Here is a 14696-nt window from a genome sequence, read left to right as displayed (position 1 = left end):
ATTTTTACAAATTGCGTATTAAAAAGTATCGGCGCTTTAAACAAGTTTACATTACTTTAAAGAGATACGTATAAACATTCATTTAGAGATTTAATAAAATATGACAAAGCGAATGTGAAATTATTTGCTTGTTATACATATAAGACTTCATGATTCGCGCACGTATGTATTTTCTAAAGTTCGAAGGCTTTGGCTTTTGTACTTGGATAGGTTAAAAGGAATAGAAGGTCGGTCATAAAAAAAGCCAGTTCGCCGAAAGAATTAGCTAATTGACGAAACCTCTCAGAAAAAAAGGAGCCGCGAGAGGAAAGCTTTTTTCAAAGAAGACAAAGAAGTAGAGAACCCTAACTTTCTAACAGTTCTATTGTCCGCTTCGAACAATTTGATCCGTTCCAGTATAGGTTGACTTTGTGAAACCTAAGGCAGAGCTTCGCAATTACTTACTCGAATTCCACGTGCATCGCAGATATTTGAGATATTTAAAACTTTCTTCCCGCTCTTCTTTAATAAATACCTCGTTATGTAACTATTGTAACAATAAAATTATCTATTTGGCAACACGTATTTCGAGTTCGTTTCAATTTTGCGCATTTCACCCTTGACTTTTACAAACGATTACGCTATGTTCCACATTCTCTAGCCTTCATAATCGCAAGCAATTAAGTGTTCTCGACGTGACTAATGTGCGAAGTAAGGCGCTGCCTATCTACATAGTAAAATAGTAAATGCTCGCGTCAGATTCTCGATGCTGCGTATAAGATTCGCGAAGTGAAATTGTGAGAGCTAATGCGTCCGTCTGAATAATATTGCCAGACTCTTGTCTTTAGATTCTCTTTAGTTCGCATCTAAATTATTACCGAAAACTCTTCAAACTTTCTAAATCCTTCCAACAAGAAGAGATTGCAGATGTTACTACTTTCGACGATTACACAATTACACACACACAAATAGATACAATTATGTGACAATTGTACGTGCAAAAATTACAAAAACAAACAGTCCTTTACCGCTATAAAAATATTATAAAATAAATAATTTCTCACTCACCGACAGCATACACAGCACATTGATCTGAAAACAAAAAATTCAAATTATGTATATACATATGTGTGTGTCGAATATCTCATAAACAATGTAGTTTAGAAAAAATGTAGTTTAGAAAAAATGTTTTATTTTGCATACCTCGCAGTTGCCCCGCTGTCGCCCGATGCCTCCCCGGGCCTCCTCCTCCTCTCATGGTAGCACTTACGACACTCGCGAAAATACGAATAATTACGATCGCCCGACACTTTACACGGCACTCCCGACACGCCAAACTTTACATGGCATTCCCGACGCGCGACACTTTACGCGGTATTCCCGACACGACGCGTGAATCGCACTGTGTATCGCACCTGTAACAAATAAAATACATATATATTAGAATAATCTTATTATTTCGCATTATAACATACACAATATAAATATGTAAGCTAGAATTAACGATAGATATATCCATACGGATCGCAACACATTCGCGCGCGTGAAAACAGATTAAGTTGGGTTATGTTGGCAAGAGATTTTGCATCGAATTTTTCACGAAATATGCGTTTCGAACAATTACGACTATTATATTAACGTTGAAATTATGATATGCGATTGATAAATATTACAATACAAAGGTTAGACATCGTTTCTAACGATTATGCTTACTAATTAATCACAGCGGGACGCAGCTCCAACTGCCTGATACTCGCGGCGTTTCTGTAATGACCGCAGCTACGAACATCGGCAACTTCACTCTAATAGCGCGCGCGGTACTATATACATACATACGAGTACATGACTTAATATTAATAATTAATTAAAACTCGAAGGAGATTCGTTCGAAAAGATATAGCTTTAGAAAGAAAAAATATTAATCGAGAATAAGGTATTATAACATATTATTTACAACATATATTACTATTTTATAACTTTTACCATATTATTATTTTTAAATAATTTAAAATTTAATTAGCAAATTATAACATACACAATATAAATATAAATAGCTAAGCTAGAATATTTTATTAGCAAATTTTATTAATATTTTTTGACAGAAATCAGCTGATTAAAGCGTTAATTTACTAATTAATTTTAAAAATAATATGTTATAAAAATTAAAATAATATAATATGTATTAAATAATATGTTATATAATACTTTAAACTCGATTAATATTTGTGACAGTTATCAGCTGATTTCTGTCAAAAAATATTAATCGAAAATAAGATATTATAACATATTATTTACAACATATTACTATTTTAATTTTTTAACATATTATTATTTTAAAATTTATTTAGCAAATGAACGCTCTAATCAGCCAATTTCTGTGAAAAAAATTAATCGAGTTTAAACAAACTTTATATTATTTTTTTTTAATATCATTTTTTTAACATAAAACCGAAGAATGGCGTGCGCGGAGCGCACTACACATATAAAACTGTATTCTTTTCTATACATTTGATTTTTGAGAACGAATCTTTCTTACTGCAAATTTTTAAATAAATTCTATCTTGTTATAGTAAAATATTGCTTAAACAATTTACGTTACATTATTGTTTTCTGTTAAAATAACGCAATATAAAATCATTTGAGCGCTATTGACAACTTATCATTATCGAAACACATCTACAGCCATCAAGTAGGATTTCCTTGTCAGTTATTATTATCGTTATTCCAGCGAGGCGACGTGGGCGTCGTTGTCGATTCACTGTTACGTCGTTGGATCAAATCCATCATAACTCCCACATAACGAGATACTTATCGTTAGGGATGCCTTCAAATTGCCACTCATTATCCTGCCCTTATCGGGTTCGGTTGCGACATATGAATGACTTTATACGTATATATGTATATAACTGTGTGTGCAAGAATATCTTAAATAATATATTCTCGAATAATATCGGCATAATATATAAACTTTTAATATATAAAATTTGATTATTATATACAATTAAATATCAAGTATACAAAAATGTTAACTCATATGCACTGGATAATATATACAATATGTATATAACAATTATGTTTGTTTTTCAACCGCGAACGATTTGAAAAAAGTTTGATGTAACAACTCGACTAAAATTTAGTTGAGAAAAGATTGATTCTATGTTTTTTTTTTAATTATAATGTTGAAACGTAGATCGAAAATACTGAATATGTATTCAATACACAAATATATACTTCTTGCAAACGTAGTTCTTGGTATATGGTCACTATGACCGGGATACGGACTGTCGGCGCAGTTTGTGCAAGAGACACGCCTCTGAATGGCGTATAATTAAGTCACAACATCGACGCGGTCCCCATGGCCCCTGGGAAAGGACGGACAAGAACAAACATGGCTAAATGAACGCCGCAGTTTCTCTCGTTACCGCCCGGCCTACAAGCTTGCGGGCATCTTCTATTTTCGGCATCGTTATCAAGGACTTTGTGGACGCGCCCCGACTTTGTCCGTTTCTAAAAATTCATCAAGATTGCGCGAATCTATCGATGGTCCCTCGCGCGGCCATAATTTTGTTTCGCTACGCGCTCTTCGGAATCTCAATGCCGGTATGCGAATGTCGGCGATGAAATCACAACGCTCGTTCGAACTTTGAGAATGTACGTCTTCAATTCCGTCTTCATTTCGTCTATCAATTTGTTTGTATCAACTTTTTTTCTAAAGTTCAAGACAAAAACTGGCGTTTCTTTATAAGTTTTTTAAAAATTTTATTTTAGACACTTATATATAAAAAGTCTATATATCTGTAACTTAACTCACGCATCAAAGATAAATAGTTGCCAAAAAAATATTTTTTCTTGTGATTTCCACATGCAAACATGTGACTTAAAATTCTTTTTGCATCTTTTTTCAAATATTTAATAAAAAGCGCAGATATAGCAATTATTTCAGTCAAGCAATTTGCAGCAATGAAGCAGCAACAACAGCCACGCAAATGAGAGTGCGAAATAAGATGAAACGACACGGTGTGGCGATGCATATGTCACGACGCATTTAGTTACACGCGGCGACAAATCTTGATTGCGCCTTTTCACCGGTGCGGGCTGGACATGTAGTAATAAGAACCGAACACGACTACGAATTACACACTTGTACGTGAGAGCAAGCTCCATCCTATATGTGTCCATTTCGTTGATTTTCAAAGGGTCAATATAGTTTCCGTGCACGGAATATCGTAATTAAGAGCCGTTGGAAACAGTCCGTCGTCGATGGTAACCTGCTGACTTTTTTATACGAAGCGGAGAGAAATATTGGCTCTATCGCTACCATTGTTTGCGTCACACTTGGCGCGATTTCAATTGAATTAGCTGGAACGTGAAACGCTTGTGTACAGGCTATGTGTTATCGAAAGCTTTCAACACGATAACACCTAAATTTTTATTTCTTTATTAGCTTAAGTGACATAAGAAAAACAAGCCGAATATTTTATTGGAAACTATCTATCGGCGATGATACACGTTTTCTTTTTTTTTCTGATGACACTGCGCAAGATAATAAAAGTGCTTTCACGAACTATTGGAGAATGGACCAGTCAATGATTGCGAATGGTACTTCGCGCAAACTCTTCAGTTCGGCAAATTTCATGAAGAAGGAGGCGTCTCTGGAGAAAAAGATGCGAGGCAGATCGGTGAATGACTTTTCATTAAGGCTCGATTCATTCCTCATTTTTTTTCTTTTCTGCCACTCTAGATGGTCACAGATAAATTACTGAATCTTTGGCACTTCTTTCTCGCCCTCGAGCTCTTCACGGACAATTTAGCTGCGCGACGCCCTTCGCTCCCGCTCTCTCGGAAACATGCCTCTCTCTCTCATTTTTTTTCTCTCTTTTTCTTTTCTGCCCGATACAAACTTTTAAATAAGACGCTTCTGGGCGAATTGACTTCCTTCCTACGACGATGCTGCTTTGAGGGACTCGGTTGCTTCGTCTGGACGCCCTATCTCCCCGCACCCCATTCCTTCCTCTTCTTTATTCCTTTCTGTTCTTCAAGGAGATGTCGGGTATCGAGTACATGTCATCAACATTGTTATTGTGGTATCAATTTCCGCCTGCGATTCCAATTACCCGGTGTAAAATTCAGCTTTACGTTTGCGCGGACCCTTGTAAAAATTCAGAACGAAGTTGAATCGAATAACGGCAAATTTATGAGGGAAAGAGTGCTCTCTTTATCCTCTAGTCGGCCTAGTTTTTGCGAAATATTTTTAAAAATTGATAATAATATACTTGTGTTTTTTTTTTTCCTATTCTTCAAGTAATATTTTTGCGTTGGCAAGCAGTTTTACACGCGATGCACAGTTTCTAGCTTCCAAACGCTGTATATATTCAAATATAATTTTATATTCGAATATAATACTTTTCATCGTCAATCAGATTAATACTTTTTTCTATTGCTGGTAATTTCTTTCCAAATTATCACCATATATTATAATATTAACATCTTATTTTTTTCATTATCGTTTCTTTTGCTAATTGCAAACATATGTTCGCAAATTAGAAATTTATTTGATATTTATCTTTCTCTGCGAGTGACCGAACTCTTTAAATATTTATTACAACGAAATTAATTTATAGAGTGCTATGCTTTTAATTCGAATAATTATTACGATTCATAAGATATCCACAATATTGCGTTGACAAAAGTGCTCAAAGTAAAGCAATAGTAGTCAGAATTTCTAGAGATAACATTAGTAAAAGTCAAAGTCGACTCACAGAGAATGTGACTTGAAAATTACTTGTCTTCCGCTAATTACAGTAGAGTGCTCTCTGCCATCTTTGTGGTTTTAAAGCATGTGCGAACTTTACTCAAAGTACGAGAGGAGAGCATACAATGTATGCGGCATTTGTCGAACTTACTCGTCGAATGTGTACTCATGAAATTTCCATATAAATGACATGTAACGTGTTTTACATCAGGTGTGTGTATATATATATATATATATATATGCATATGACGCGCTTTTCTTCCTTCAAATTTAACGAAATCATTCAATATTAAACGAAAATAATTGAATAATATATTCTTTCGCGACATTGAGAGTTCGAAACATACATTCGCGAGATACAGGCGTGCAGGTATGGATAGATCGATTTCGCTATTTGGTTATCCGACAGCTTCGGAATTCGGGTCGAGCCTGTGGGACGGCTGAAATGGGATCGCGGTGGCTCGCTTTCAGAGCACGGTAGGGGGACACGAAAGTTTGGACGATTTCATGAATCACAAATGAGGGACGAAATGACATTAAACTCGCGGACTTTCGCACGCATAACCAGGGAGCGGAGCTACGTAAGGTAGCGCGTCGCACGTCGGTAGCGTAAAAAGGGATGGGCGACGCGATATCATTTCACGTAAAAGCACCCCGTTATAGTGTTATCAGCATTTACGGCAGCTGTTTGTCGCTAAATTGTGCATTGAAACGAATGTGCCATTACCTTCACGCTAATTCAGCCTTATGTTCTTTGTTCTAGGTAAGTTCGGTAATCGTACTACGGGGAGTACTTTCGGAATCCGAACACTTTAGTCGCCTTAGCGTCAGGGTTTTTGCACGATGTATCGCCGACTCCTTTATACTCACATCCATAGAGATTTCTCTGTAAACACGCGAAAGCGGTAGATAAGGACCTACTCGCTCGAAACTTAATTTGGAAGAAACTTTTGGAATGAGTAGTATTGAAATTTGAGTTTCGTCTTGCATCACTTTGCATAAAATCGTGAAACTAGGATGTTATTCTACAATTTCAGTAACTAGGTCAAAATTCAATATAGAGATCGTAAAGATAAATTTCTAGAATTCTCAGTTTCAGCAGAAATTTTCTTACGAGGACATTGTATTTACATATTATATTATTGTATGTAAATCCTTGAGAAGACTAATTATAGTAAGTTTTGTGTCTCATTCAAGTAACCGAAATAACATCGGGAAATAATATCGTAAAATTTTAATGTTCTTCTATTATACGAATAGCACAAGAATACCTTCCGGATGCGTTAAAGAAGCGGTGAAACGACTTTATATGGCTGTTACAGATCTAAAATAGATAAAAGTACATCCTGTGATCTATAAGAGCCTACCAAGCATGCGAATACAGGCAGCTATTTTCTTTTATGTTCCACATCAGGATATGTGTGCTAAGAAAATATATACTATATTATATAAATTTCACAATTTGTATCTATTAATGCATTGCTTGCTTTTGTTATATTTTGTTACATTGACAACATTTTCTTCCTGTATATATATTTGAAATTAACTATAGTAGTGTTTAGAAAAACTACAGGCTACACGCACAGTAAATTACTTAAATTTTACCTAATGGATCAAGTCTCTTCGCAGAAATAATCCACTATTTTTCTATTCTGAAATTAAATGCTCGAGGCCTATCAAAATAAACGGAAAAACAGCAAACGGGTGTTTTTATTCGCAGTAAAGCGTCATGTTCGTCCTCCGACGAATAATTTTCAGGAGAGCCTAAACAAATACTTATCGATACCCCGCCGTATTTTCGTATCGCAGACGATCAGTTCACGTTCGATTCGACTTTTTGGCTTGGTTTACGTATACCTAGAGTTCACGCGACTTCCGTTCTTCCCGGTCACTCGCTTTCCGCGACTTTATCTTTAAACGCATGTGACCGACAATCGATGACCGCAGTCGATTGTTCGATGCTTCAACTTTGCTCGATAGCACAATGGATCCATTTAGCCTACGGTTGGCCGTCTACTCGAAATCGTCCTTCCGCGTCCCCGAACCGCAGAAATGTTTGCATTTACCAGAGCTAGGTTGTGTATGTTCCCGGTGAAAGCTTTTGGGGTTGTTCGAAGTGTCAACTCGGAATGTGTCCATCTACCGTTCAATATACAGCGCACGGCCATCAGGAACGAGAACCAGTACTGGGACATTTTATCTTTGTACATTCAGAGACGACGGAAAATATCGCAAAAAAAAAGAAAGAAAGAGAAATCGGTTCAACGGAAAGAAAACTCGATCTCTTATGAAATCTCTCTTGCGAGCCAATCCTAAAACTTGAAACTTAGATCAGATTTCTGAAACACTTAGCTTAGTCGTTTACGTCGTCTTAAAATAATAACCGTCATCAAACCGATACAATCGTTCAAATTTATACGACGTCTTTTATTACTATATGCATAAATATTTTACGATGTTACGACGCATATAAATGACAATAATTACATTTGCTATAAATTTTTAAGAAGGAGAATTTAATTATCGCAATTTTTCAATTTCATTATCAGACATCAGAAAATGATATATATGTGTATATGTGTGTATATGTAAAAGTTATACCGCATTCCTCGCGGTGGCAATAACTAGAATGATATTTTATCCTTTCCAATCCCGATGTATCCTAGAGGAAGCTAACTCGTCCCGTAAATGCTGTTATTATGTTATCTCAATCCAACAGGAGGACGGTATCCATATGCAGGAAACGCGAACCCCTGGTATCGGATGAATTCAGTTCAGACGGCGAGAAATTCGCGCATTATTTTTCCCGCTCTCATTTTTGTCACGATTTTAACAACCTTCGTTACGGCAGGGGAATTAGTATAATCTGTTGGCCGTCCTAATTAACGCTTAAAGCGCGGCGCCTTTTTTCCTCGCCTTACGGTTTTTCTCTCTTTCCGTCGTTAATTCTTTCACGGGAGACCGTTAATTTTTATCAACCCCTTTTCCGTGTCCCCCCCCCCCCCTTCATGGAACTTATACTTTCCACTTTATTCCTAGAGATATACACGGGTAATAATAACCTGGCAGGAATATATTTTTCCCTATACTTATGCGATGTAACATTATCTCGTCGATATGAGTTTAATAATCGTATTACTAAAATATAATTTTTATTACAAATTTCTCTCTCGTGTATTATTATATATCACTTTTTAATTAATATTAAACTAAATAAATATTAAACTGTCTACAGCAACAGGTTCTGTCAAAGTGTCATGTATGGGAATTGACGTGTGACCTCTTTCGCTAAACTTTCGGAAATATCCGCGGTTCGTCCTGTTAGGGTGATCTCTCTTCCAATAATAGAGGAGTCTTATCCCGTATACAACGCAAGACCCAGGCCAGCAAACTGAGAACCGCCGAGATCAATTTGCACGGCGTTGCGCGTGACAGCGCTGCCAGCGAGCCAATTCGCACGGGTACAGTAATTAAACTGCGGTTTAGCGTGACCGGAGCACCTGGCGTTACCAAATTGCAAGTTATGCCGCGTGTCACTCAGCGGTGCGAGCACCTGTCAGCACACGCCCAAGCCGCGCACTCGAAACTTTCCAATTCCCTTGAACTTTTTTCTATTTATTTTTTTCAAAGTAGTCGTATCATTGATAAAATGTGTCATTATATGTCATTAACAAAATAGAAAAAAAAATAAGTCTCATAGAATTGCGGAGAAAAGGATTAGCTTTTCAAAAAGTGTAGTGTGTAGCGTGTGCTGTTCGTCGATTCATTTAATTATAGCGACGTAAATTAATTATCAGTTATCAGGTGACTATCGAAATGCGAATAAACAATTACGTGTTATTACCGATTCGTTACAGAATCCATGTGAAGAGAATTCAGTTTTGTTCGTCGCGTTACAATCTAGACTCTATCGAATAAATCAGTAATTTGTTGGGACCGATTAGGGAAAACCCTTTAATCTCCTCGTTCCATTTTCCGAATATTCCATTAGGTCTCTCTCTTGTTCTCTCGGTCGTCCTCCGTACTCATCGCCGATTCTATTTTTTTCGTCTCCACCCTTCGTCATGCCCGGAGGCTTCTGCAGCGCCTTCACGCGTCACTCCGTGGCACGAGGATTTGCGGTTGCCACGACAATTGATTTACACGCAGACACGCGCGCGCATTACACCGATGTACAGGTGCCTCCAACACCCGTGTACGTGTATGGATATAGTATACACAGCAACGTGCCGATGTATCCCAGCATCTCCGGTCCCGGGAATCACCCTCTCTCCGTCGATCGTATACAATCCGTAATTGTTGTTCCACCCCGTTGCTTTAGCCGAAGATTACAACGCGATCTTTCAGGGAATTGGGATTCCCGGCGGTCGCCGCCGCCGTCGCCGTCGCATCCAATGAGAATCGAATCGGACTGTCGTTGTCGCGCCGGAATCCGATTGGACGACAGGAGAGACCAGGAATAATAGATGTGACCAACGCAATGCAATTTGGTAAGCGGCGATTTCGATTCCGAGGAAACTCGGAAAACTGTAATATTCTGAAATCCGGCTGTGCCGGATAAACGGTAGTTGTTTCCATAGCGTTCGTGGTTCTCGGTAATTTTGTTATAAAACATAAAAACCGCGTCGGCGAAAGAATGTGGGAAAGAAAATAGGAATTCGCTAAAAAGAGGAGATCCTATCTGAGATGGATGAGACGTGACACGATGCTTCACGTAATATCGAAGGAAATGGCATCACCTTACATAGCATATACTTGACACGAAAGCATCGTGCGGAAAACTCGCGAGCGACAAAAGACAAAATACGAAACTTAGTCGAGCGGTAAGCGCCGATGGCATTACTATATCATTATACTTTGCCACATCTACGTCGAGTATCTATTTCTGGCTGTAATCGATTAATCGAACGAGACTTAAGTACGGGTCTGGCCGCACCTGGTGCTCGTCCATCACCAGGCGGCGGCGCAATGTTCATTTATGTATACACACAATGTAGCCGGCCTCTCGTGAGGAGAAAACTTTCCTTCTTTCAGCGCGCGCGGGTACCGCATTCGTTAATAATCGATTATGAAAGATGACGGTTCCTCGTATCGACTCGACGGCGCGCGCACGCTCTCGCAAACTTATTGTTTTAAAGAAACTTTAAATTTATCGCAAACTCCTCGCCGCGGGCGCGGCCGCGTTGGAAATAATCCCTCATTCATCATCCGAGGCGTAAGGCGTAAGGCACGCGCGCCTTACATCTCGACGGATGAAGGGGAAAAGGGACGCGAGACGGTGCAGACAAGGTTGTACGCGCGAAGGTGCGAGGGCGTAGCGTGAAACTAGGAGCTTCCCTTCCACACGAACGGTAAGCCGTGATTAGTTGTTGCGGGAACGAAAGGGTAATCTGCCGTTCCGGGATTTTTATTACTTTGCGCCGCGCCGGAGCCTCGCTTTTGGTAAATACTGCGCGTTACTTTCTACGTGGTAACCAACAACCGTGCCCCAAGTTGGCCCCTAACGGATGTTTCTAACAGGGAAGATAGATACACGCCGGGCGCGTATTACGGTTCCGAAACTATGCAGCTCGTAAAGAACGCGTTACTCCGATAATAACGTTCTAGCAGCAAACAAAGAGAGAGGGAGAGGGAAAAAGAGAAAGAGACTCATCATCGCGCTTCGCGTCGAGATATCATGCTGAATTTCTAATCTTTCGACCTCGTCGCCTTTCGTCTTGCGGGATAACGAAATGGGAGAAGCCGCTTTCTTCGATACTGGTTTGCTCTGAGATACCATCTGTTAGCAGCCTCACGTTTGCGCGTCCGGGAAGTAAATCACGGTAAGTGGGTGAGAAGGACCCTAGCAAAGGACTTGGAGCAAGGAGGAGGCATCGGAGGTTATCGTCGCTATATCACGCTTGGGTCGTCCGTGAGATACCTAAGCTGCCCTGGTACAGAAGTTTATTGCAGGGTGAGCCAATTATAGGCAGCTCGTATCGAGTATTTTCGAGCAAGTACATATATTTCGAGGTGTCGGCAATAGAGTGAATATATGACATCGCTTATACATCATTTATTCAGCAGCGAAGAGAGAAACAGAAGCGGAAAACGTTGATTAGCGACTATGGTGGGGTGAAAACTGAAATAGATGTTGGCACATTTCTTGTACTTCGATTAAATTTATTTAATATTTAATTAGTATTTAATCTCGTTAATAGAATGCCAAATATTTTCAAGTGTTATGATTTTATGGGATAATTCATCTCTTGCGAATCCTTACTCGCTCTTCCTCGAAGGAAGTTTGTTTCGAAACCTGTCTACTTTTGGGAATTCATCTCTGAACAATTTCGAGCACCCCTAAGGTTTATACAGCCCCTAACAGCGAAACTCACCCCGAACTCATCCCTCGTGTTCAGGCGAACGCCACAAGAAGCAGCAATAAACGTCAGGCCTCCGCGGTAATTAAAACTAAAGATCCGTGGCGAAAACGAAAAACAACAGCTGCTGAGAGTGTCGGCGAGACAATGTAAGAAAGAATAACGAAACGATAGACGGTAAGCTGCTGGAGGACGATTGCAAGCGAAATCGGAATTTAGTTCTTTGAGATTGGATTAGGAACAGAAGGTTGCGTAATTGAAAGAAATCTACTTGTGGAGCTTTAACGATTCCGCGTTAACAAATTTATAGCTTAATATATAGAAATCCACTGGAAAACTGAGAAAGAGATTGCACGTAAAAAAAAGAAGAGAAAAATATTTAACAATACGAAAAGTATTCAGTATATAATTCATATAAGTTAGCAGTATCGTAACGCGTCTGTGACGCGTTTTTTCTCGTCTCTTGTCTCGCAATCCCGCAAATATGTCGTTGGTGGAAAGTTGGTCGCGATCTTTGTTTTAATAAAGGCGGATGGAATGAAAGTGAGTATAAAACTTGGAGAGTTAAGAACTTCGTTCGTTCCCTTTCACAGCGATTTGGTACAAAGAAACGTTAAATTTTTTTTTAGCTTCACTTCAAACCGGTCGCTTTTGCGGATTTTAATGGGCTTCTGGCTTGGTATCCGTTCTCCTAACGCAGCAATGACGGGAACGAGGGGAAGGTTGAAGGAGGGAAAAGGGACGAAGAAGAAAAGGGGGAGAGCGGCAGGGGGTTGGAGGCTACGTTAACAACACAAGAGAGCCGTGGATCCTTTTGCATTTATATGGAGTAACCTTACGGGGCCGAACAGTCAACTTGGGTCTGCCGTAGCTAAAAGGAAACTTAAGAAACATAAAGTAACTTCGCCTTTCCGCTCTTTCCTTTCTTCTGCGTGTTTCTCTCCGCTCGTCTGTCAGCAGCCTCTCGTGCTTTACCTACCTACGCGGCAACCATTTGCACAAAGCTTTCCGGATTGCATTATGACGCGAGAGGTTGCTTAGTGCGTACTGCACGACATACTAACTTTAAAGACGTGCAATTATTCCGTTTCTGCTATCGTGTATTACGCAACTGTTATTTTCACGCCCTTCGTATCTCGTGTACGTTATAAAAAATTCCAAACATAATTTTAACACGACTAATTCTTTAATTTTGAAATTGATTTTTTTTGTAAATTAAAATATCATTATTTCTAAAATTAATTCAAAGGTTTATTTTTCAAAGAATATTTAATTTTAAATATAATTCTAAATTAAACAATTACCATACAATTAATCAACTCTTTACAATCTTTTCTAATCGACGCAAAATTTATTGAAATTTGTCATTAAAAATGAAAATTGCGCGAGAATTTTAAGATGCTCCAAATATAAAAGACTATACGTCTTATTACCATAAAACATAGCTTCAAACGTATTATCCTCGCCGTTGTATCCGACGAAAGAGTGCCGTAGTCATAGTAGCGACTTTGTCGAGTTTTGCAGTAAAAAATTCTTACCGCAGCTTGTAGCCGAGAAGAGATCAGAAAGTTACGCTAGAAACACTGATGAACATTTAAGTGGAAACTGGAACCATCGAGAGACACGAGACACGAGAGGCAGATAGAAAGCGTGCGCGATAGGAATAAGGGTGAGGGTAAAAGAGGGGAGAAGGGGATGAAGGAGAACGGGGAAACGTCGGTCTCTGGATACAAAATCAAGCCTTGCGCGGAAACATGTGATTCGCCGCCGCTAATCTGCATGCCGAGTCGAGAACGTGACGCCATTGAATATTTAAGACGGCCAAAGCGAGAGAGCACACTGCACAGCAGCTTCTGTCGCCGCGACGACGGTGATGCGCTCCTCACTCCCCAGCTCCCCGGCGATGGGGGGGCTAGATACTCTTGCCCCGGTACTCTCGTCTCGGTATCCGGCATACGACCTAACCCCGTTCTTCCCGAGTAAGAGGCAAGCAAGCCTCGAGACTTCCTGGTTTTCATATGCAAATGTAACCTACGTAGCGAAGCCGTTTGCAACGTCGACGGGACTCGCGCGCGCGCAATTGTATCCGCGTGCGATAGTTGCACAGATTCCAGATTCTGTGTATGTGTGAGCGCACACACTCTGAGTTTTGCACGTGAAGTACCTTGCACCGGGTGGTATCCTTCGACATTACCAGTAAGAGAGAACTTTACCGGCGAGAGAAATGACGAAGACCAGCGTCTCTTATGCCGAAAGCTTCGCGAGGATACGAGAGAAAGGACAAGAAAAAGAGAGAAAGACTCTGTGATCTTTGCTCTCACTCTTTTGCTTTTACACGTAAAAGATACGTTGCCTTTAATTTTCTCTCTTTTTCTCTCTTTTTCTTTTTTTTTTCTTTTTTTTTGTGGCGAATGTATTTTTAAGTGGTTTGATAGGATAGATAGCAGCGACTCACGCTTTTGCAGGTTCTAATTAATTTCTGAACGCGGATAGGCACAAAAGATTCTCCGGACTGAAATGCCATCTTGAACTTCATTGCTCTTCAATTATTGCCATCCGGAAAAAAGATGGAACTTAAAAGTTAAAAGAGAACACGAGGATTCTAA

The 14696-nt window shown here is 39.3% G+C and overlaps 1 protein-coding gene and 1 long non-coding RNA gene across 17 annotated transcripts in view; one reads left to right on the top strand and one right to left on the bottom strand.

Annotated features, from left to right (window-relative positions):
* LOC145949102 (uncharacterized) overlaps positions 1-1442 on the bottom strand; it is a 61280-nt gene extending 59838 nt beyond the window's left edge. Inside the window, exons 1-2 of the long non-coding RNA XR_014427544.1 lie at positions 1183-1442; positions 1048-1071 (exon numbers count right to left, since the gene is read on the bottom strand). This is a non-coding gene — a long non-coding RNA (uncharacterized LOC145949102). The remainder of the gene's footprint in view (positions 1-1047; positions 1072-1182) is intronic.
* Positions 1-14696, top strand: part of Bru3 (CUGBP Elav-like family member bruno 3) — a 578576-nt gene that overhangs the window by 361302 nt on the left and 202578 nt on the right. The gene's annotated exons all lie outside the window — the stretch shown is intronic.

This window comes from Prenolepis imparis, unplaced genomic scaffold, assembly GCF_030444845.1.
Source record: "Prenolepis imparis isolate NDT839.2.m4 unplaced genomic scaffold, iyPreImpa1.0 SCAF_2, whole genome shotgun sequence".
NCBI classification, from domain to species: domain Eukaryota; kingdom Metazoa; phylum Arthropoda; class Insecta; order Hymenoptera; family Formicidae; genus Prenolepis; species Prenolepis imparis.
This window is presented reverse-complemented; position numbering and strand designations above follow the sequence as displayed.